Genomic DNA, 26,972 nt, shown 5'->3' on the forward strand with positions numbered 1-26,972 from the left:
AAGTACAAGAGGACAGACACTCTAACTTTCTATGATTTGAACCTCTCCTGTGAGTCCAGTTTTAGATTCCGATGCTTCACTTCAGGTTTACTGTATCCCTTGGACCTTCTTATTGACGATGAAACACAGAAATTGCATCCGAATTTAAAACAAAAGGCACAATGCCGACTTAAGTACAAGAGGACTGACACTCTATCTTTCTATCAATTGAACCTCCCTGTGAGTCCAGTTTTAGATTCCGATGCTTCACTTCAGGTTTACTGTATACCTTGGACCTTCTTATTGACGATGAAACACAGGAATTGCATCCGAATTAAATACAAAATGCACAATGCCGACTGAAGTACAAGAGGACAGACACTATAACTTTCTTTGATTTAAACCTCTCCTGTGAGTCCAGTTTTAGATTCCGATGCTTCACTTCAGGTTTACTTTATACCTTGGACCTTCTTATTGACGATGAAACACAGAAATTGCATCCGAATTTAATACAAAATTCACAATGACGACTTAAGTACAAGAGGACAGACACTGTAACTTTCTTTGATTTAAACCTCACCTGTGAGTCCAGTTTTAGATTCCGATGCTTCACTTCAGGCTTACTGTATCCCTTGGAAATTCTTATTGACGATGAAACACAGAAATTGCATCCGAATTTAATACAAAAAGCACAATCCCGGCTTAAGTACAAGCGGACAGACAATCTAACTTTCTTTGATTTAAACCTCTCCTGTGAGTCCAGTTTTAGATTCCGATGCTACACTTCAGGTTTACTGTATACCTTGGACCTTCTTATTGACGATGAAACACAGAAATTGCATCCGAAGTTAATACAAAATGCAAAATGCCGACGTAAGTAGAAGAGGACTGACAACTTTAGTTTCTATGATTTGAACCTCTCCTGTGAGTCCAGTTTCAGATTCCGATGCTTCACTTCAGGTTTACTGTATACCTTGGACCTTCTTATTGACGATGAAACACAGAAATTGCATCCGAATTTAATACAAATGGCACAATGCCGACTTAACTACAAGAGGACTGACACTCTAACTTTCTATGATTTGAAGCTCTCCTGTGAGTCCAGTTTTAGATTCCGATGCTTCACTTCAGCTTTTCTGTATACCTTGGACCTTCCTATTGACGATGAAACACAGAAATTGCATCCGAATTTAATACAAAAGGCACAATGCCGACTTAAGTACAAGAGGACTGACACTCTCACTTTCTATGATTTGAACCTCTCCTGTGTGTCCAGTTTTAGATTCCGATGCTTCACTTCAGGTTTACTGTATCCCTTGCCCTTCTTATTGACGATGAAGCACAGAAATGGCATCCAAATTTAATACAAAAAGCACAATGCCGACCTAAGTACAAGAGGACTGACACTCTAACTTTCTTTGATTTAAACCTCTCCAGTGAGTCCAGTTTTAGATTCCGATGCTTCACTTCAGGTTTACTGTATCCCTTGGATCTTCTTATTGACGACGAAACACAGAAATTGCATCCGAATTTAATACCAAAGGCACAATGTCGACTTAAGTACAAGGGGAGTGACACTCTAACTTTCTATGATTTGAACCTCTCCTGTGAGTCCAGTTTTAGATTCCGATGCTTCACTTCTGGTTTACTACATACCTTGGACATTCTTATAGACGATGAAACACAGAAATTGCATCCGAATTTAATACAAAAGCCACAATGCCGACTTAAGTACAAGAGGACTGACACTCTAACTTTCTATGATTTGAACCTCTCCTGTGAGTCCAGATTTAGATTCCGATGCTTCACTTCAGGTTTACTGTATCCCTTGGACCTTCTTATTGACGATGAAACACAGAAATTGCTACCGAATTTAATACAAACGGCACAATGCCGACTTTAGTACAAGAGGACTGACACTCTAACTTTCTATGATGTGAACCTCTCCTGTGAGGCCAGTTTTAGTTTCCGATGCTTCTCTTCAGTTTTACAGAATACCTTGGACCTTCTTATTGACGATGAAACATAGAAATTGCATCCGAATTTTATACAAAAGGCACAACGCCGACTTAAGTACAAGACGACTGACACTCTAACATTCTATGATTTGAACCTTTCCTGTGAGTCCAGTCTTAGATTCCGATGCTTCACTTCAGGTTTACAGTATACCTAAGACCTTCTTATTGACGATGAATCATAGAAATAGCTTCCGAATTTAATACAAAATTCACGATGCCGACTTAAGTACGAGAGGACTGACACTCTAACTTTCTATGATTTGAACCTCTCCTGTGAGTCCAGTATTAGATTCCGATGCTTCACTTCAGGTTTACTGTATACCTTGGACCTTCTTATTAACGATGAAACACAGAAATTGCATCCGAATTTAATACAAAAGTCACAATGAAGACTTAAGTACAAGAGGACTGACTTTCTAACTTTCTATGATTCGAACCACTCCTGTGAGTCGAGTTTTAGATTCCGATGCTTCACTTCAGGTTTGCTGTATACCTTGGACGTTCTTATTGCCGATGAAACACAGAAACTGCATCCGAATTTAATACAAGAAGCACAATGCCGACTTAAGTACAAGAGGACAGACACTCTCACTATCTATGATTTGAACCTCTCCTGTGAGCCCAATTTTAGATTCTGATGCTTCACTTCAGGTTTACTGTATCCCTTGGACATTCTTATTGACCATGAAGCACAGAAATTGCATCCGAATTTAATACAAAATGCACAATGCCGACTTAAGTACAAGAGGACAGACACTCTAACTTTCTTTGATTTAAACCTCTCCTGTGAGTCCAGTTTTAGATTCCGATGCTTCACTTCAGGTTTACTGTATCCCATGGACATTCTTATTGACGATAAAACACAGAAATTGCATCCGAAATTAATACAAAAGGCACAATGCCGACTTAAGTACAAGAGGACTGACACTCTAACGTTCTATGATTGGAACCTCTCCTGTGAGTCCAGTTTTAGATTCCGATGCTTCACTTCAGGTTTACAGTGTACCTAAGATCTTCTTATTGACGATGAAACACAGAAATTGCATCCGAATTTAATACAAAAGGCACAATGCCGACTTAAGTACAAGAGGACTGACACTCTATCTTTCTATGATTTGAACCTCTCCTGTGAGTCCAGTTTTACATTCCGATGCTTCACTTTAGGTTTACTGTATCCCATGGACCTTCTTATTGACGATGAAACACAGAAATTGCATCCGAATTTAATACAAAAGGCACAATGCCGACTTAAGTACAAGAGGACTGACACTCTATCTTTCTATGAGTTGAACCTCTCCTGTGAGTCCAGTTTCAGATTCCGATGCTTTACTTCAGGTTTACTGTATACCTTGGACCTTCTTGATGACGATGAAACACAGGAATTGCATCCGAATTTAATACAAAATGCACAATGCCGGCTGAAGTACAATAGGACTGAGACACTAACTTTCTATGATTTGAACCTCTCCTGTGAATCCAGGTGTAGATTCCAATGCTTCACTTCAGGTTTACTGTATCCCTTGGACCATCTTATTGACGATGAAACACAGAAATTGCATCCGAATTTAATACAAAAGTCACAATGCCGACTTAAGTACAAGAGGACTGACACTCTAAATTTCTATGATTGGAACCTCTCCTGTGAGTCCAGTTTTAGATTCCGATGCTTCACTTCAGGTTTACTGTATACCTTGGCCCTTCTTATTGACGATGAAACACAGAAATTGCATCCGAATTTAATACAAAAGGCACAATGCCGACTTAAGTACAAGTGGACTGACACTCTATCTTTCTATGATTTGAACCTCTCCTTTGAATAGAGTTTTACATTCCGATGCTTCACTTTAGGTTTACTGTATCCCTTGGACCTTCTTATTGACGATGAAACACAGAAATTGCATCCGAATTTAATACAAAAGGCACAATGCCGACTTAAGTACAAGAGGACTGACACTCTATCTTTCTGTGAATTGAACCTCTCCTGTGAGTCCAGTTTCAGATTCCGATGCTTTACTTCAGGTTTACTGTATACCTTGGACCTTCTTATTGACGATGAAGCACAGAAATTGCATCCAAATTTAATACAAAACGCACAATGCCGACTTAAGTACAAGAGAACAGACACTCTAACTTTCTTTGATTTAAACCTCTCCTGTGCGTCCAGTTTTAGATTCCGATGCTTCACTTCAGGTTTACTGTATCCCTGGGACGTTCATATTGACGATGAAACACAGAAATTGCATCCGAATTTAATACAAAAGGCACAATGCCGACTTAAGTACAAGAGGACTGACACTCTAACTTTCTATGATTGGAACCTGTCCTGTGAGTCCAGTTTCAAATTCCGATGCTTCACTCCAGGTTTACAGTATACCTAAGACCTTCTTATTGACGATGAAACACCAAAATTGCATCCGAATTTAATACAAAAGGCACAATGCCGACTTAAGTACAAGAGGACTGACACTCTAACTTTCTGTGATTTGAACCTCTCCTGTGAGTCCAGTTTTAGATTCCGATGCTTCACTTCAGGTTTACTGTATCCCTTGGACCTTCTTATTGACGATGAAACACAGAAATTGCATCCGAAATTAATACAAAAGGCACAATGCCGAAGTAAGTAGAAGAGGACTGACACCTTAACTTTCTATGATTTGAACCTCTCCTGTGAGTCCAGTTTTAGATTCCGATGCTTCACTTCAGGTTTACTGTATACCTTGGACTTTCTCATTGACGATGAAACACAGAAATTGCATCCGAATTTAATACAATAGGCACAATGAAGACTTAAGTACAAGAGGATGGACACTCTAACAGTCTATGATACGCACCTCTCCTGTGAGTCGAGTTTTAGATTCCGATGCTTCACTTCAGGTTTGCTGTATACCTTGGACGTTCTTATTGACGATGAAACACAGAAATTGCATCCGAATTTAATACAAAAGGCACAATGTTGACTTAAGTACAAGAGGAGTGACACTCTAACTTTCTATGATTTTAACCGCTCCTGTGAGTCCAGTTTTAGATTCCGATGCTTCACTTCAGGTTTACTGTATACCTTTGTCCTTCTTATTGTCGATGAATCACAGAAATTGTATCCGAATTTAATACAAAAGGCACAATGCCGACTTACGTAGAAGAGGACTGACACTATAACTTTCTATGATTTGAACCTCTCCTGTGAGTTGAGTTTTAGATTCCGATGCTTCACTTAAGGTTTACTGTATACCTTGGACCTTCTTATTGATGATCAAACATAGAAATTGCATGCGAATTTAATACAAAAGGAACAATGCCGACGAAAGTAGAAGTTGATCGACACTCTAACTTTCTATGATTTGAACCTCTCCTGTGAGTCCAGTTTTAGATTCCGATGCTTCACTTCAGGTTTACTGTATACCTTAAATCATCTAATTGACGATGAAGCACAGAAATTGCATTTGAATTTAATACAAAAGACACCTTGCCGACTGAAGTACAAGAGGACTGACACTCTAACTTTTTATGATGTGAACCGCTCCTGTGAGTCCAGTTTTAGATTCCGATGCTTCTCTTCAGTTTTACTGTATACCTTGGATCTTCTTATTGACGATGAAACATAGAAATTACATCCGAATTTAATACAAAAGGCACAATGCCGACTTAAGTACAAGACGACTGACACTCTAACTTTCTGCTATTCAAACCTCTCCTGTGAGTCCGGTTTTAGATTCCGATGCTCCACTTCAGGTTTACTGTATCCCTTGGACCTTCTTATTTACGATGAAGCACAGAAATGGCATCCGGATTTAATAAAAAAGGCACAATGCCGACTTAAGTACAAGAGGACAGACACTCTAACTTACTTCGATTTAAACCTCTCCTGTGAGTCCAGTTTTAGATTCCGATGCTTCACTTCAGGTTTACTGTATCCCTTGGACCTTCTTAATGACGATGAAACACAGAAAATGCATCCGACTTTAATACAAAAGGCACAATGCCGACTTAAGTACAAGAGGACTGACACTCTATATTTCTACGATTGGAACCTCTCCTGTGAGTCCAGTTTTAGATTCCGATGCTTCACTTCATTTTTACAGTATACCTAAGACCTTCTTATTGACGATGAAACACAAAAATTGCATCCGAATTTAATACAAAAGGCACAGTGCCGACTTAAGTACAAGAGGACTGACACTCTAACTTTCTATGTTTCGAACCTCTCCTACGAGTCGAGTTTTAGATTCCGATGCTTCACTTCAGGTTTGCTGTATACCTTGGACGTTCTTATTGACGATGAAACACAGATATTGTATCCGAATTTAATACAAAAGGCAGAATGCTGACTTAAGTAGAAGAGGACTGACACTATAACCTTCTATGATTTGAACCTCTCCTGTGAGTCCAGTTTTAGATTCCGATGCTTCACTTCAGGTTTACTGTGTACGTTGGACCTCCTTATTGACGATGAAACATAGAAATTGCATCCGAATTTAATACAAAAGGCACAATGCCGACTTAAGTACTAGAGGACTGACACTCTAACTTTCTGTGATTTGAACCTCTCCTGTGAGTCCAATTTAAGATTCCGATGCTTCACTTCAGGTTTACTGTATCCTTTGAACCTTTTTATTGACGATGAAACACAGAAATGGCATCCGAATTTAATACAAAAGGCACAATGCCGACTTAAGTACAAGAGGACTGACACTCTATCTTTCTATGATTTGAACCTCTCCTGTGAGTCCAGTTTTAGATTCCGGTGCTTCACTTCAGGTTTACTATATACCTTGGACCTTCTTATAGACGATGAAACACAGAAATTGCATCCGAATTTAATACAAAATGCACAATGCCGACTTAAGTACAAGAGGACTGACACTATAACTTTCTATGATTTGAACCTCTCCTGTGAGTTGAGCTTTAGATTCCGATGCTTCACTTCAGGTTTACTGTATAACTTGGACCATCTTATGGATGATCAAACACAGAAATTGCATCCTAATTTAGTACAAAAGGCACAATGCCGACTTAGGTACAAGAGGACTGACACTCTAACATTCTATGATAGAAACCTCTCCTGTGAGTCCAGTTTTAGATTCCGATGCTTCGCTTCAGGTTTTCAGTATGCCTAAGGTCGTCTTATTGACGATGAAACACAGAAATTGCATCCGAATTAAATACAAAAGGCACAATGCCGACTTAAGTACAAGAGGACTGACACTCTAACTTTCTATGATTTGAACCTCTCCTGTGAGTCCAGTTTTAGATTCCGATGCTTCACTTCAGGTTTACTGTATCCCTTGGACCTACTTATTGACGATGAAACACAGAAATTGCTACCGAATTTAATACAAACGGCACAATGCCGACTTAAGTACAAGAGGATTGACACTCTAACTTTCTATGATGTGAACCTCTCCTGTGAGTCCAGTTTTAGATTCCGATGCTTCTCTTCAGTTTCACAGAATACCTTGGACCTTCTTATTGACGATGAAACATAGAAATTGCATCCGAATTTTATACAAAAGGCACAATGCCGACTTAAGTACAAGACGACTGTCACTCTAACTTTCTGTGATTTGAACCTCTCCTGAGAGTCCAATTTTAGATTCCGATGTTTCAGTTCAGGTTTACTGTATCCCTTGGACCTTCTTATTGACGATGAAACACAGAAATTGCGTCCGAATTTAATACAAAAGGCACAATGCCGACTTATGTACAAGAGGACTGACACTCTAACTTTCTGTGATTTGAACCTCTATTGTGAGTCCAGTTTTAGATTCCGATGCATCACTTCAGGTTTACTGTATCCTTTGGACCTTTTTATTCACGATGAAACACAGAAATTGCATCCGAATTAAATACAAAAGGCACAATGCCGACTGAAGTACAAGAGGACTGACACTCTATCTTTCTATGAATTGAACTTCTCCTGTGAGTCCAGTTTTAGATTCCGATGCTTCACTTCAGGTTTACAGTATACCTAAGACCTTCTTATTGACGATGAATCATAGAAATAGCTTCCGAATTTAATACAAAATTCACGATGCCGACTTAAGTACAAGAGGACTGACACTATAACTTTCTATGATTTGAACCTCTCCTGTGAGTTGAGTTTTAGATTCCGATGCTTCACTTCAGGTTAACTGTATAACTTGGACCATCTTATTGATGATCAAACACAGAAATTGCATCCGAATTTAATACAAAAGGCACAATGCCGACATATGTACAAGAGGACTGACACTCTCACTTTCTATGATTTGAACCTCTCCTGTGAGTCCAGTTTTAGACTCCGATGCTTCACTTCAGGTTTACAGTATCCCTTGGAACTTCTTATTGACGATGAAGCACAGAAATTGCATCCGAATTTAATACAAAAGGCACAATGCCGACCTAAGTACAAGAGAACAGACACTCTAACATTCTTTGATTTAAACCTCTCCTGTAGTCCAGTTTTAGATTCCGATGCTTCAATTCAGGTTTACTGTATCCCTTCGACCTTATTATTGACGATGAAGCACAGAAATTGCATCCGAATTTAATACAAAACGCACAATGCCGACTTAAGTACAAGAGGACTGACACTATAACTTTCTATGATTGGAACCTCTCCTGTGAGTCCAGTTTTAGATTCCGATGCTTCACTTCAGGTTTACAGTTTACCTACAACATTCTTATTGACGATGAAACACAAAAATTGCATCCGAATTTAATACAAAAGTCACAATGCCGACTTAAGTACAAGAGGACTGACACTCTAACTTTCTATGATTTGAACCTCTCCTGTGAGTCCAGTTTTAGATTCCGATGCTTCACTTAAGGTTTACTATATACCTTGGACCTCCTTATTGACGATGAAACACAGAAATTGCATCCGAATTTAATACAAAAGGCACAATGCCGACTCAAGTACTAGAGGACAGACATTCTAATTTTCTTTGATTTAAACTTCTCCTGTGAGTCCAGTTTTAGATTCCGATGCTTCACTTCAGGTTTACTGGATCCCTTGGACCTTCTTGTTGACGATGAAACACAGAAATTGCTACCGAATTTAATACAAACGGCACAATGCCGACTTAAGTACAAGAGGTCTGACACTCTAACTTTCTATGATGTGAACCTCTCCTGTGAGTCCAGTTTTAGATTCCGATGCTTCTCTTCAGATTTACAGTATACCTTGGACCTTCTTATTGACGATGAAACATGGAAATTGCATCCGAATTTTATACAAAAGGCACAATGCCGACTTAAGTACAAGACGACTGGCACTCTAACTTTCAGTGATTTGAACCACTCCTGTGAGTCCAGTTTTAGATTCCGATGCTTCACTTCAGGTTTACTGTATCCTTTGAACCTTTTTATTGACGATGAAACACAGAAATGGCATCCGAATTTAATACAAAAGGCACAATGCCGACTTAAGTACAAGAGGACTGACTCTCTATCTCTCTATGATTTGAACCACTCCTGTGAGTCCAGTTTTAGATTCCGATGCTTCACTTCAGGTTTACTATATACCTTGGACCTTCTTATAGACGATGAAACACAGAAATTGCATCCGAATTTAATAGAAAATGCACAATGCCGACTTAAGTACAAGTGGACTGACACTCTAACTTTCTATGATTTGAACCTCTCCTGTGAGTCCAGTTTTAGATTCCGATGCTTCGCTTCAGGTTTACTATATACCTTGGACCTTCTTATTGACGATAAAACACAGAAATTGCATCCGAATTTAATACAAAAGGCACAATGTCGACTTAAGTACAAGGGGAGTGACTCTCTAACTTTCAATGATTTGAACCTCTCCTGTGAGTCCAGTCTTAGATTCCGATGCCTCACTTCAGGTTTACAATATACCTTGGACCTTCTTAATGACGATGAAACACAGAAATTGCATCCGAATTTAATACAAAACACACAATGCCGACTTAAGTACAAGAGGACTGACACTATAACTTTCTATGATTTGAACCTCTCGTGTGAGTTGCGTTTTAGATTCCGATGCTTCACTTCAGGTTTACTGTATAACTTGGACCTTCTTATTGATGATCAAACACAGAATTTGCATCCGAATTTAATACAAACGGCACAATGCCGACTTAAGTACAAGAGGACTGACACTTTCACTTACTATAATTTGAACCTCTCCTGTGAGTCCAGTTTTAGATTCCGATGCTTCACTTCAGGTTTACTGTATCCCTTGGACCTTCTTATTTACGATGAAGCACAGAAATTGCATCCGAATTTAATAAAAAAGGCACAATGCCGTCTTAAGTACAAGAGGACAGTCACTCTAACTTACTTTGATTTAAACCTTCCCTGTGAGTCCAGTTTTAGATTCCGATGCTTCACATCAGGTTTACTGTATCCCTTGGACCTTCTTATTGACGATGAAACACAGAAATTGCATCCGACTTTAATACTAAAGGCACAATGCCGACTTAAGTACAAGAGGACTGACACACTATATTTCTATGATTGGAACCTCTCCTGTGAGTCCAGTTTTAGATTCCGATGCTTCAGTTCAGGTTTACAGTATACCTAAGACCTTCTTATTGACGATGAAACACAGAAATTGTATCCGAATTTAATACAAAAGGCAGAATGCTTACTTAAGTAGAAGAGGACTGACACTATAACTTTCTATGATTGAACCTCTCCTGTGAGTCCAGTTTTAGATTCCGATGCTTCACTTCAGGTTTTCTGTATACCTTGGACCATCTTATTGACGATGAAACATAGAAATTGTATCCGAATTTAATACAAAAGACACAATGCCGACTTAAGTACAAGAGGACCGACACTCTATCTTTCTTTGATTTGAACCTCTACTGTGAGTCCAGTTTTAGATTCCGATGCTTCACTTCAGATTTACTGTATCCGTTGGACCTTCTTATTAACGATGAAACACTGAAATTGCACCCGAATTTAATACAAAAGGCAGAATGCTGACTTAAGTACAAGACTGACACTCTAACTTTCTATGATTTGAACCTCTTCTGTGAGTCCAGTTTTAGATTCCGATGCTTCACTTCAGGTTTACTGTATCCCTTGGACCTTCTTATTGACGATGAAACATGGAAATTGCATCCGAATTTCATATAAAAGTGACAATGCCTACTTAAGTACAAGAGGAGTGACACTCTATCTTTCTATGATATAAATTGCTCCTGTGAGTCCAGTTTTAGATTCCGATGCTTCACTTCAGGTTTACTGTATACCTTGGTCCTTCTTATTGACGATGAAACATAGAAAATGCATCCGAATTTAATACAAAAGTCACAATGACGACTTAAGTACAAGAGGACAGACTCTGCAAATTTCTTTGATTTAAACCTCTCCTGTGAGTCCAGTTTTAGATTCCGATGCTTCACTTCAGGTTTACTCTATCCCTTGGACCTTCTTATTGACGATGAAACACAGAAATTGTATCCGAATTTAATACAAAAGGCAGAATGCTGACTTACGTAGAAGAGGACTGACACTCTAACTTTCTATGATCGGAACGTCTCCTGTGAGATCAGTTTTAGATTCCGATGCTTCACTTCAGGTTTAATGTATACCTTGGCCCTTCTTATTGTCAATGAAACACAGAAATTGCATCCGAATTTAATACAAAAGGCACAATGCCGACTTAAGTACAAGAGGACAGACACTCTAACTTACTTTGATTTAAACTTCTCCCGTGAGTCCAGTTTTAGATTCCCATGCTTCACTTCAGGTTTACTGTATCCCTTGGACCTTCTTATTGACGATGAAACACAGATATTGCATCCGAGTTTAATACAAAAGGCACAATGTGGACTTAAGTACAAGAGGAGTGACACTCTAACTTTCTATGATATGAATTGCTCCTGTGTGTCCAGTTTTAGATTCCGATGCTTCACTTCAGCTCTCCTGTATACCTTGGACCATCTTATTGACGATGAAACACAGAAATTGCATCCGCATTTAATACAAAAGGCAGAATGCTGACTTATGTACAAGACTGACACTCTAACTTTCTATGATTTGAACCTCTTCTGTGAGTCCAATTTGAGATTCCGATGCTTCACTTCAGGTTTACTGAATCCCTTGGACCTTCTTATTGACGATGAAACACAGAAATTGCATCCGAATTTAATACAAAAGGCACAATGCCGACTTAATTACAAGAGGACTGACACTCTAACTTTCTATGATTTAGACCTCTCCTGTGAGTCCACTTTTAGATTCTGATGCTTCACTTCAGCTCTCCTGTATACCTTGGACCATCTTATTGACGATGAAACACAGAAATTGCATCCGAATTTAATACAAAAGGCACAATGGCGACTTATGTACAAGAGGACCGACACTCTATCTTTCTTTGATTTAAACCTCATCTGTGAGTCCAGTTTTAGCTTCCGATGCTTCACTTCAGGTTTACTGTATCCGTTGGACCTTCTTATTGACGATGAAACACAGAAATTGCTACCGATTTTAATACAAACGGCACAATGCCGACTTAAGTACAAGAGGTCTGACACTCTAACTTTCAATGATGTGAACCTCTCCTGTGAGTCCAGTTTTAGATTACGATGCTTCTCTTCAGATTTACAGTATACATTGGACCTTCTTATTGACGATGAAACATGGAAATTGCATCCGAATTTTATACAAAATGCACAATGCCGACTTAAGTACAAGAGGACTGACACTATAACTTACTATGATTTGAACCTCTCCTGTGATTTGAGTTTTAGATTCCGATGCTTCACTTCAGGTTTACTGTATAACTTGGACCATCTTATTGATGATCTAACACAGAAATTGCATTCTAATTTAATACAAAAGGCACAATGCCGACTTAGGTACAAGAGGACTGACACTCTAACATTCTGTGATTGGAACCTCTCCTGAGAGTCCAGTTTTAGATTCCGATGCTTCACTTCAGCTTTTCAGTATACCTAAGGCCGTCTTATTGACGATGAAACACAGAAATTGCATCCGAATTTAATACAAAAGGCACAATTCCGACTTAAGTACAAGAGGACTGACACTCTAACTTCCCATGATTTGAACCTCTCCTGTGAGTCCAGTTTTAGATTCCGATGCGTCACTTCAGGTTTACTGTATCCCTTGGACCTACTTATTGACGATGAAACACAGAAATTGCTACCGAATTTAATACAAACGGCACAATGCCGACTTAAGTACAAGAGGATTGACACTCTAACTTTCTATGATGTGAACCTCTCCTGTGAGTCCAGTTTTAGATTCCGATGCTTCTATTCAGTTTTACAGAATACCTTGGACCTTCTTATTGACGATGAAACATAGAAAATTGCATCCGAATTTTATACAAAAGGCACAATGCCGACTTAAGGACAAGACGACTGTCACTCTAACTTTCTGTGATTTGAACCCCTCCTGCGAGTCTAATTTTAGCTTCCGATGCTTCAATTCAGGTTTACTGTATCCCTTGGACCTTCTTATTGACGATGAAAGACAGAAATTGCATCCGAATTTAATACAAAAGGCACAATGCCGACTTATGTACAAGAGGACTGACACTCTAACTTTCTGTGATTTGAACCTCTCCTGTGAGTCCAGTTTTAGATTCCGATGCTTCACTTCAGGTTTACTGTATCCTTTGGACCTTTTTATTCACGATGAAACACAGAAATTGCATCCGAATTTAATACAAAAGGCACAATGCCGACTGAAGTACAAGAGGACTGACACTATAACTTTCTATGATTTGAACCTCTCCTGTGAGTTGAGTTTTAGAATCCGATGCTTCACTTCAGGTTTACTGTATAACTTGGACCTTCTTATTGATGATCAAACACAGAAATTGCATCCGAATTTAATACAAAAGACACAATGCCGACTTAAGTACAAGAGAACAGACACTCTAACATTCTTTGATTTAAACCTCTCCTGTAGTCCAGTTTTAGATTCCGATGCTTCAATTCAGGTTTACTGTATCCCTTCGACCTTATTATTGACGATGAAGCACAGAAATTGCATCCGAATTTAATACAAAACGTACAATGCCGACCTAAGTACAAGAGGACTGACACTATAACTTTCTATGATTGGAACCTCTCCTGTGAGTCCAGTTTTAGATTCCGATGCTTCACTTCAGGTTTACAGTTTACCTACAACCTTCTTATTGACGATGAAACACAAAAATTGCATCCGAAATTAATACAAAAGTCACAATGCCGACTTAAGTACAAGAGGACTGACACTCTAACTTTCTATGATTTGAACCTCTCCTGTGAGTCCAGTTTTAGATTCCGATGCTTCACTTCAGGTTTACTGTATACCTTGGACCTTCTTATTGACGACGAAACACAGAAATTGCATCCGAATTTAATACAGAAGTCACATTGACGACTTAAGTACAAGAGGACAGACACTGTAACTTTCTATGATTGGAACCTCTCCTGTGAGTCCAGTTTTAGATTCCGATGCTTCACTTCAGGTTTACAGTATACTTAAGACCTTCTTATTGACGATGAAACATAGAAATTGCATCCGAATTTAATACAAAAGGCACAATGCCGACTTAAGTACAAGAGGACTGACACTATAACTTTCTATGATTGGAACCTCTCCTGTGAGTCCAGTTTTAGATTCCGATGCTTCACTTCAGGTTTACAGTAAACATAAGAACTTCTTATTGACGATGAAACACAAAAATTGCATCCGAATTTAATACAAAAGTCACAATGCCGACTTAAGTACAAGAGGACTGACACTCTAACTTTCTATGATTTGAACCTCTCCTGTGAGTCCAGTTTTAGATTCCGATGCTTCACTTCAGGTTTACTGTATACTTTGGACCTTCTTATTGACGATGAAACACAGAAATTGCATCTGAATATAATACAAAAGTCACAATGACGACTTAAGTACAAGAGGACAGACACTGTAACATTCTTTGATTTAAACCTCTCCTGTGAGTCCAGTTTTAGATTCCGATGCTTCACTTCAGGTTTGCTGTATACCTTGGTCGTTCTTATTGACGATGATACACAGAAATTGCATCCGAATTTATTACAAAAGGCACAAGGCAGACTTAAGTACAAGAGGAGTGACACTATAACCTTCTATAAATTGAAACTCTCCTGTGAGTCCAGTTTTAGATTCCGATGCTTCACTTCAGGTTTACTGTATACTTTGGACCTTCTTATTGACGATGAAACACAGAAATTGCATCTGAATATAATACAAAAGTCACAATGACGACTTAAGTACAAGAGGACAGACACTCTAACTTTCTTTGTTATAAACTTCTCCTGTGAGTAGAGTTTTAGATTCCGATGCTTCACTTCTGGTTTACTGTATACCTTTGACCTTCTTATTGACGATGAAACACAGAAATTGCATCCGAATTTAATACAAAAGACACAATGCCGACTTAAGTACAAGAGGACTGACACTCTAACTTTCTATGATTGGAACCTCTCCTGTGAGTCCAGTTATAGATTCCGGTGCCTCCCTTCAGGTTTACTATATACCTTGGACCTTCTTATTGACGATGAAACACAGAAATTGCATCCGAATTTAATACAAAAGGCACAATGACGACTTAAGTACAAGAGGACTGACACTATAACTATCTATGATTTGAACCTCTCCTGTGAGTCCAGTTTTGGATTCCGATGCTTCACTTCAGGTTTACAGTATACCTAAGACCTTCTTATTGACGATGAAACATAGAAATTGCATCCGAATTTAATACAAAAGGCACAATGCCGACTTAAGTACAAGAGGACTGACACTCTAACTTTCTGTGATTTGAACCTCTCCTGCGAATCCAGTTGTAGATTCCGATGCTTCACTTCAGGTTTACTGTACCCCTTGGACCATCTTATTGACGATGAAACACAGAAATTGCATCCGAAATTAATACAAAAGTCACAATGCCGACTTAAGTACAAGAGGACTGACACTCTAACTTTCTATGATTGGAACCTTTCCTGTGAGTCCAGTTTTAGATTCCGATGCTTCACTTCAGGTTTACCGTAGACCTTGGCCCTTCTTATTGACGATGAAACACAGAAATTGCATTCGAATTTAATACAAAAGGCACAATGCCGACTTAAGTACAAGAGGATAGACACTCTAACTTTTTTTGATTTTAACTTCTCCTGTGAGTCCAGTTTTGGATTCCGATGCTTCACTTCAGGTTGACTGTATCCCTTCGACCTTATTATTGACGATGAAACACAGAAATTGCATCCGAATTTAATACAAAACGCACAATGCCGACTTAAGTACCAGAGGACTGACACTCCAACTTTCTTTGATTTAAACCTCTCCTGTGAGTCCAGTTTTAGATTCCGATGCTCCACTTCAGGTTTACTGTATCCCTTGGACGTTCTTATTGACGATGAAACACAGAAATTGCATCCGAATTTAATACAAAAGCCACAATGCCGACTTAAGTACAAGAGGACTGACACTCTAACTTTCTATGATTTGAACCTCTCCTGTGAGTCCAGTTTTAGATTCCTAAGCTTCACTTCAAGGTTACTGTATACCTTGGACCATCTTATTGACGTTGAAACACAGAAATTGCATTAGAATTTAATACAAAAGTCACAATGACGACTTAAGTACAAGAGGACAGATACTGTAAATTTCTTCGATTGAAACCTCTCCTGTGAGACCAGTTTTAGATTCCGATGAATCACTTCAGGTTTGCTGTATACCTTGGACGTTCTTATTGACGATGAAACACAGAAATTGCATCCGAATTTATTACAAAAGGCACAAGGCAGACTTAAGTACAAAAGGACTGACACTCTAACTTTCTATGATGTGAACCACTCCTGTGAGTCCAGTTTTAAATTCCGATGCTTCTCTTCAGTTTTACTGTATACCTTGGACCTTCTTATTGACGATGAAACATAGAAATTGCATCCGAATTTAATACAAAAGCACAACGCCGACTTAAGTACAAGACGACTGACACTATAACTTTCTTCGATTCAAACCTCTCCTGTGAGTCCGGTTTTAGATTCCGATGCTTCACTTCAGGTTTACTGTATCCCTTGGACCTTCTTATTGACGATGAAGCACAGAAATAGCATCCGAATTTAATACAAAAGGCACAATGCCGACTTAAGTACAAGAGGACTGACACTCTAACTTTCTTTGATTTAAACCTCTCCTGTGAGTCCAGTTTTAGATTCCGATGCTTCACTTCAGGTTTACTGTATCCCTTGGACGTTCTTATTGACGATGAAACACAGAAATTGCATCCGATTTTAATACAAAAGGCACAATGCCGACTTAAGTACAAGAGGACTGACACTCTAACTTTCTATGTTTGGAACCTCTCCTGTGAGACCAGTTTTAGATTCCGATGCTTTACTTCAGGTTTACGGTATACCTAAGACCTTCTTATTGACGATGAAACACAAAAATTGCATCCGAATTTAATACAAAATCACAATGCCGACTTAAGTACAAGAGGACTAACACTCTAACTTTCTATGATTTGAACCTCTCCTGTGAGTCCAGTTTTAGATTCCTAAGCTTCACTTCAGGTTTACTGTATACCTTGGACCTTCTTATTGACGATGAAACACAGAAATTGCATCCGAATTTAATACAAAAGTCACAATGACGACTTAAGTACAAGAGGACAGACACTGTAACTTTCTTCGATTTAAACCTCTCCTGTGAGTCCAGTTTTAGATTCCGATGCATCACTTCAGGTTTGCTGTATACCTTGGACGTTCTTATTGACGATGAAACACAGAAATTGCATCCGAATTTATTACAAAAGTCACAAGGCAGATTTAAGTACAAGAGGACTGACACTCTAGTTTTCTATGATGTGAACCACTCCTGTGAGTCCAGTTTTAGATTCCGATGCTTCTCTTCAGTTTTACTGTGTACCTTGGACCTTCTTATTGACGATGAAACATAGAAATTGCATCCGAATTTAATACAAAAGCACAACGCCGACTTAAGTACAAGACGACTGACACTCTTTCTTCGATTCAAACCTCTCCTGTGAGTCCGGTTTTAGATTCCGATGCTTCACTTCAGGTTTACTGTATCTCTTGGACCTTCTTATTGACGATGAAGCACAGAAATAGCATCCGAATATAATACAAAAGGCACAATGCCGACTTAAGTACAAGAGGACAGACACTCTAACTTTCTTTGGTATAAACTTCTCCTGTGAGTCCGGTTTTAGATTCCGATGCTTCACTACACGTTTACCGTATCCGTTGGACCATCGTATTGACGATGAAGCACAGAAATAGCATCCGAATTTAATACAAAAGGCACAATGCCGACTTAATTACAAGAGGACTGACACTCTAACTTTCTATGATTGGAACCTCTCTTGTGAGTCCAGTTATAGATTCCGGTGCCTCCCTTCAGGTTTACTATATACCTTGGACCTTCTTATTGACGATGAAACACAGAAATTGCATCCGAATTTAATACAAAAGGCACAATGCTGACTTAAGTACAAGAGGACTGACACTCCAACTTTCTATGATTTGAACCTCTCCTGTGAATCCAGTTGTAGATTCCGATGCTTCACTTCAGGTTTACTGTATCCCTTGGACCATCTTGTTGACGATGAAACACAGAAATTGCATCCGAATTTAATACAAAAGTCACAATGCCGACTTAAGTACAAGAGGACTGACACTCTAACTTTCTATGATTGGAACCTCTCCTGTGAGTCCAGTTTTAGATTCCGATGCTTCACTTCAGGTTTACAGTATACCTAAGACCTTCTTATTGACGATGAAACACAAAAACTGCATCCGAATTGAATACAAAAGTCACAATGCCGACTTAAGTACAAGAGGACTGACACTCTAACTTTCTATGATTTGAACCTCTCCTGTGAGTCCAGTTTTAGATTCCTAAGCTTCACTTCAAGGTTACTGTATACCTTGGACCATCTTATTGACGATGAAACACAGAAATTGCATCCGAATTTAATACAAAAGTCACAATGACGACTTAAGCACAAGAGGACAGACACTGTAAATCTCTTCGATTTAAACCTCTCCTGTGAGACCAGTTTTAGATTCCGATGCATCACTTCAGGTTTGCTGTATACCTTGGACGTTCTTATTGACGATGAAACACAGAAATTGCATCCGAATTTATTACAAAAGGCACAAGGCAGACTTATGTACAAAAAGACTGACACTCTAACTTTCTATGATGTGAACCACTCCTGTGAGTCCAGTTTTAAATTCCGATGCTTCTCTACAGTTTTACTGTATACCTTGGACCTTCTTATTGACGATGAAACATAGAAATTGCATCCGAATTTAATACAAAAGCACAACGCCGACTTAAGTACAAGACGACTGACACTCTAACTTTCTTCGATTCAAACCTCTCCTGTGAGTCCGGTTTTAAATTCCGATGCTTCACTTCAGGTTTACTGTATCCCTTGGACCTTCTTATTGACGATGAAGCACTGAAATAGCATCCGAATTTAATACAAAAGGCACAATGCCGACTTAAGTACAAGAGGACTGACACTCTAACTTTCTTTGATTTAAACCTCTCCTGTGAGTCCAGTTTTAGATTCCGATGCTTCACTTCAGGTTTACTGTATCCCTTGGACGTTCTTATTGACGATGAAACACAGAAATTGCATCCGAATTTAATACAAAAGGCACAATGCCGACTTAAGTACAAGAGGACTGACACTCTAACTTTCTATGATTGGAACCTCTCCTGTGAGTCCAGTTTTAGATTCCGATGCTTCACTTCAGGTTTACATTATACCTAAGACCTTCTTATTGACGATGAAACACAAAAATTGCATCCGAATTTAATACAAAATCACAATGCCGACTTAAGTACAAGAGGACTAACACTCTAACTTTCTATGATTTGAACCTCTCCTGTGAGTCCAGTTTTAGATTCCTAAGCTTCACTTCAGGTTTACTGTACACCTTGGACCTTCTTATTGACGATGAAACACAGAAATTGCATCCGAATTTAATACAAATGTCACAATGACGACTTAAGTACAAGAGGACAGACACTGTAACTTTCTTCGATTTAAACCTCTCCTGTGAGTCCAGTTTTAGATTCCGATGCATCACTTCAGGTTTGCTGTATACCTTGGACGTTCTTATTGACGATGAAACACAGAAATTGCATCCGAATTTATTACAAAAGTCACAAGGCAGACTTAAGTACAAGAGGACTGACACTCTAACTTTCTATGATGTGAACCACTCCTGTGAGTCCAGTTTTAGATTCCGATGCTTCTCTTCAGTTTTACTGTGTACCTTGGACCTTCTTATTGACGATGAAACATAGAAATTGCATCCGAATTTAATACAAAAGCACAACGCCGACTTAAGTACAAGACGACTGACACTCTAACTTTCTTCGATTCAAACCTCTCCTGTGAGTCCGGTTTTTAGATTCCGAAGCTTCACTTCAGGTTTACTGTATCCCTTGGACCTTCTTATTGACGATGAAGCACAGAAATAGCATCCGAATAAAATACAAAAGGCACAATGCCGACTTAAGTACAAGAGGACAGACACTCTAACTTTCTTAGATATAAACTTCTCCTGTGAGTCCGGTTTTAGATTCCGATGCTTCACTTCACGTTTACCGTATCCGTTGGATTATCGTATTGACGATGAAGCACAGAAATAGCATCCGAATTTAATACAAAAGGCACAATGCCGACTTAATTACAAGAGGACTGACACTCTAACTTTCTATGATTGGAACCTCTCTTGTGAGTCCAGTTATAGATTCCGGTGCCTCCCTTCAGGTTTACTATATACCTTGGACCTTCTTATTGACGATGAAACACAGAAATTGCATCCGAATTTAATACAAAAGGCACAATGCCGACTTAAGTACAAGAGGACTGACACTATAACTTTCTATGATTTGAACCTCTCCTGTGAGTCCAGTTTTAGATTCCGATGCTTCACTTCAGGTTTACAGTATACCTAAGACCTTCTTATTGACGATGAAACATAGAAATTGCATCCGAATTTAATACAAAAGGCACAATGCTGACTTAAGTACAAGGTGACTGACACTCTAACTTTCTATGATTTGAACCTCTCCTGTGAATCCAGTTGTAGATTCCGATGCTTCACTTCAGGTTTACTGTATCCCTTGGACCATCTTATTGACGATGAAACACAGAAATTGCATCCGAATTTAATACAAAAGTCACAATGCCGACTTAAGTACAAGAGGACTGACACTCTAACTTTCTATGATTGGAACCTCTCCTGTGAGTCCAGTTTTAGATTCCGATGCTTCACTTCAGGTTTACTGTATACCTTTGGCCTTCTTATTGACGATGAAACACAGAAATTGCTTCGAATTTAATACAAAAGGCACAATGCCGACTTAAGTACAAGAGGACAGACACTCTAACTTTCTTTGATTTAAACTTCTCCTGTGAGTGCAGTTTTGGATTCCGATGCTTCACTTCAGGTTGACTGTATCCCTTCGACCTTATTATTGAGATGAAGCACAGAAATTGCATGCGAATAAGATACAAAACGCACAATGCCGTCTTTAGTACAAGAGGACAGACACTCTAACTTTCTTTGATTTAAACCTCTCCTGTGAGTCCAGTTTTAGATTCCGATGCTTCACTTCAGGTTTACTGTATCCCTTGGACGTTCTTATTGACGATGAAACACAGAAATTGCATCTGAATTTAATACAAAAGGCACAATGCCGACTTAAGTACAAGAGGACTGACACTCTAACTTTCTATGATTGGAACCTCTCCTGTGAGTCCAGTTTTTGATTCCGATGCTTCACTTCAGGTTTACAGTATACCTAAGACCTTCTTATTGACGATGAAACACAAAAATTGCATCCGAATTGAATACAAAAGTCACAATGCCGACTTAAGTACAAGAGGACTGACACTCTAACTTTCTATGATTTGAACCTCTCCTGTGATTCCAGTTTTAGATTCCGAAGCTTCACTTCAGGTTTACTGTATACCTTGGACCTTCTTATTGACGATGATACACAGAAATTGCATCCGAATTTAATACAAAAGTCACAATGACGACTTAAGTACAAGAGGACAGACACTGTAACTTTCTTGGATTTAAACCTCTCCTGTGAGTCCAGTTTTAGATTCCGATGCATCACTTCAGGTTTGCTGTATACCTTGGACGTTCTTATTGACCATGAAACACAGAAATTGCATCCAATTTTGTTACCAAAGGCACAAGGCAGACTTAAGTACAAGAGGACTGACACTCTAACTTTCAATGATGTGAACCACCCCTGTGAGTCCAGTTGTAGATTCCGATGCTTCTCTTCAGTTTTACTGTATACCTTGGACCTTCTTATTGACGAAGAAACACAGAAATTGCATCCGAATTTAATACAAAAGGCACAATGCCGACTTAAGTACAAGAGGACAGACACTCTAACTTTCTATGATGTGAACCACTCCCGTGAGTCCAGTTTTAGATTCCGATGCTTCTCGTCAGTTTTACTGTATACCTTGGACCTTCTTATTGACGATGAAACATAGAAATTGCATCCGAATGTAATACAAAAGGCACAATGCCGACTTAAGTGCAAGAGGACTGACACTCTAACTTTCTATGATTTGAACCTCTCCTGTGAATCCAGTTGTAGATTCCGATGCTTCACTTCAGGTTTACTGTATCCCTTATACCATCTTATTGACGATGAAACACAGAAATTGCATCCGAATTTAATACATAAGTCACAATGCCGACTTAAGTACAAGAGGACTGACACTCTACCTTTCTATGATTGGAACCTCTCCTGTGAGTCCAGTTTTAGATTCTGATCCTTCACTCAGGTTTACTGTGTACCTTGGCCCTTCTTATTGACGATGAAACACAGAAATTGCATTCGAATTTATTACAAAAGGCACAATGCCGACTTAAGTATAAGAGGACCGACACTCTAATTTTCTTAGATTTAAACGTCTCCTGTGAGTCTAGTTTTAGATTCCGATGCTTCACTTCAGGTTGACTGTATCCCTTCGACCTTATTATTGACGATGAAGCACAGAAATTGCATGCGAATTTAATACAAAACGCACAATGCCGACTTAAGTACAAGAGGACAGACACTCTAACTTTCTTTGATTTAAAACTCTCCTGTGAGTCCAGTTTTAGATTCCGATGCTTCACTACAGGTTTACTGTATCCCTTGGACGTTCTTATTGACGATGAAACACAGAAATTGCATCCCAATTTAATACAAAAGGCACAATGCCGACTTAAGTACAAGAGGACTGACACTCTAACTTTCTATGATTGGGACCTCTCCTGTGAGTCCAGTTTTAGATTCCGATGCTTCACTTCAGGTTTACAGTATACCTAAGACCTTCTTATTGACGATGAAACACAAAAATTGCATCCGAATTTAATCCAAAAGTCATAATGCCGACTTGAGTACAAGAGGACTGACACTCGAACTTTCTATGATTTGAACCTCTCCTGTGAGTCCAGTTTTAGATTCCGAAGCTTCACTTCAGGTTTACTGTATACCTTGGACCTTCTTATTGACGATGAAACACAGAAATTGCATCCGAATTTAATACAAAAGTCACAATGACGACTTAAGTACAAGAGGACAGACACCGTAACTTTCTTTGATTTAAACCTCTCCTGTGAGTCCAGTATTAGATTCCGATGCTTCACTTCAGGTTTGCTGTATACCTTGGACGTTCTTATTGACAATGAAACACAGAAATTGCATCCGAATTAATTACAAAAGGCACAAGGCAGACTTAAATACAGGAGGACTGACACTATAACTTTCTATAAATTGAAACTCTTCTGTGAGTCCAGTTTTAGATTCCGATGCTTCACTTCAGGTTCACTGTATACCTTGGACCTTCTTATTGACCACTAAACACAGAAATTGCATCCGAATTTAATACAAAAGGCACAATGCCGACTTAAGAACAAGAGGACAGACACTCTAACTTTCTTTGATATAAACCTCTCCTGTGAGTCCAGTTTTAGATTGCGATGCTTCACTTCAGGTCTATTGCTTCCCTTGGACCTTCTTATTGACGATGAAACACAGTAATTGCATCCGAATTTAATACAAAAGGCACAATGTCGACTTAAGTACAAGAGGAGTGACACTCTAACTTTCTATGATTTGAATTGCTCCTGTGAGTCCAGTTTTAGATTCCGATGCTTCACTTCAGGTTTACTGTATACCTTGGACCTCCTTATTGATGATCAAACACAGAAATTGCTTCCGAATTTAATACAAAAGGCACAATGCCGACGAAAGTAGATGAGGACTGACACTCTAACTTTTTATTATTTGAACCTCTCCTGTGAGACCATTTTTAGATTCCGATGCTTCCCTTCAGGTTTACTGTATACCTTGGACCATCTTATTGACGATGATACACAGAAATTGCATCCGACTTTAAAACAAAAAGCACAATGCCGACATAAGTACAAGAGAACTGACACTCTAACTTTCTTTGATTTAAACTTCTCCTGTGAGTCCAGTTTTAGATTCCGATGCTTCACTTCAGGTTTACTGTATCCCTTGGTCCTTCTTATTGACGATGAAACACAGAAATTGCATCCGAATTTAATACAAAAGGCACAATGTCGACTTAAGTACAAGGGGAGTGACACTCTAACTTTCTATGATTTGAACCTCTCCTGTGAGTCCAGTTTTAGATTCCGATGTTTCACTTAAGGTATACTATATACCTTGGACCTTCTTATTGACGATGAAACACAGAAATTGCATCCGAATTTAATACAAACGGCACAATGCCGACTTAAGTACAAGAGGACTGACACTATAACTTTCTATGATTTCAACCTCACCTGTGAGTTGAGTTTTAGATTCCGATGCTTCACTTCAGGTTTACTGTATAACTTGGACCTTCTTATTGATGATCAAACATAGAAATAGCAACCGAATTTAATACAAAGGGCACAATGCCGACTTAAGTACAAGAGGACTGACACACTCACTTTCTATGATTTGAACCTCTCCTGTGAGTCCAGTTTTAGATTCCGATGATTCACTTCAGGTTTACTGTATCCCTTGGACCTGCTTATTGACGATGAAACACAGAAATTGCATCCGAATTTAATACAAAAGGCTTAATGCCGACATAAGATCAAGAGGACTGACACTCTATCTATCTATGATTTGAACCTCTCCTGTGAGTCCAGTTTTAGATTCCGATGTTTCACTTTAGGTTTACTGTATCCCTTGGACCATCTTATTGACGATGAAACACAGAAATTGCATCCGAATTTAATACAAAAGTCCCAATGCCGACTTAAGTACAAGAGGACTGACACACTAACTTTCTATGATTGGAACCTCTACTGTGAGTCCAGTTTTAGATTCCGATGTTTCACTTCAGGTTTACTGTATACCTTGGCCCTTCTTATTGACGATGAAACACAGAAATTGCATCCGAATTTAATACAAAAGGCACAATGCCGACTTAAGTACAAGAGGACAGACACTCTATATTTCTTTGATATAAACTTCTCCTGTGAGTCCAGTTTTAGATTCCGATGCTTCACTTCAGGTTTACTGTATCCCTTGGATCTTCTTATTGACGATGAAACACAGAAATTGCATCCGAATTTAATACAAAAGCCACAATGAAGCCTTAAGTACAAGAGGACTGACATTCTATCTTTCTATGATTTGAACCTCTCCTGTGAGTCCAGTTTTAGATTCCGATGCTTCACTTCAGGTTTGCTGTATACATTGGACGTTCTTATTGACGATGAAACACAGAAATTGCATCCGAATTTATTACAAAAGGCACAAGGCAGACTTAAGTACAAGAGGACTGACACTATAACTTTCTATAAATTAAAACTCTCCTGTGAGTCCAGTTTTAGATTCCGATGCTTCACTTCGGGTTTACTGTATACCTTGGACCTTCTTATTGACGATGAAACACAGAAATTTCATCCGAATTTTACACAAAAGGCACAATGCCGACTTCAGTACAAGAGGACTGACACTATAACTTTCTTTGATATAAACTTCTCCTGTGAGTCCAGTTTTAGATTCCGATGCTTCACTTCAGGTTTACTGTATACCTTTCACCTTCTTGTTGACGATGAAACACAGAAATTGCATCCGAATTTAATACAAAAGGCACAATGCCGACTTAAGTACAAGAGGACTGACACTCTAACTTTCTATGATGTGAACCACTCCTGTGAGTCCAGTTTTAGATTCCGATGCTTCTCTTCAGTTTTACTGTATACCTTGGACCTTCTTATTGACGATGAAACATAGAAATTGCATCCGAATTTAATACAAAAGGCACAATGCCGACTTAAGTACAAGACGACTGACACTCCAACTTTCTTCGATTCAAACTTTTCTTGTGAGTCCGGTTTTAGATTCCGATGCTTCACTTCAGGTTTACTGTATCCCTTGGACCTTCTTATTGACGATGAAGCACAGAAATAGCATCCGAATTTAATACAAAAGGTAAAATGCCGACTTTAGTACAAGAGTACTGACACTCTAACTTTCTATGATTGGAACCCCTCCTGTGAGTCCAGTTATAGATTCCGGTGCCTCACTTCAGGTTTACCATATACCTTGGACCTTCTTATTGACGATGAAACACAGAAATTGCATCCGAAATTAATACAAAAAGCACAATGCCGACGTAAGTAGAAGAGGACTGATCCCTTAACTTTCCATGATTTGAACCTCTCCTGTGAGTCCAGTTTTCGATTCCGATGCTTCACTTTAGGTTTACTGTATACCTTGGATCTTCTTATAGACGATGAAAAACAGAAATTGCATCCGAATTTATTACAAAAGGCACAATCCAGACTTAAGTACAAGAGGACGGACACTGTAACTTTCTATGAATTGAACCTCTCCTGTGAGTCCAGTTTTAGATTCCGATGCTTCACATCAGGTTTACTGTATACCTTGGACCTTCTTATTGACGACGAAACACCGAAATTGGATCCGAATTTA

Source organism: Schistocerca americana, chromosome 2, assembly GCF_021461395.2.
Source record: "Schistocerca americana isolate TAMUIC-IGC-003095 chromosome 2, iqSchAmer2.1, whole genome shotgun sequence".
NCBI lineage: Eukaryota > Metazoa > Arthropoda > Insecta > Orthoptera > Acrididae > Schistocerca > Schistocerca americana.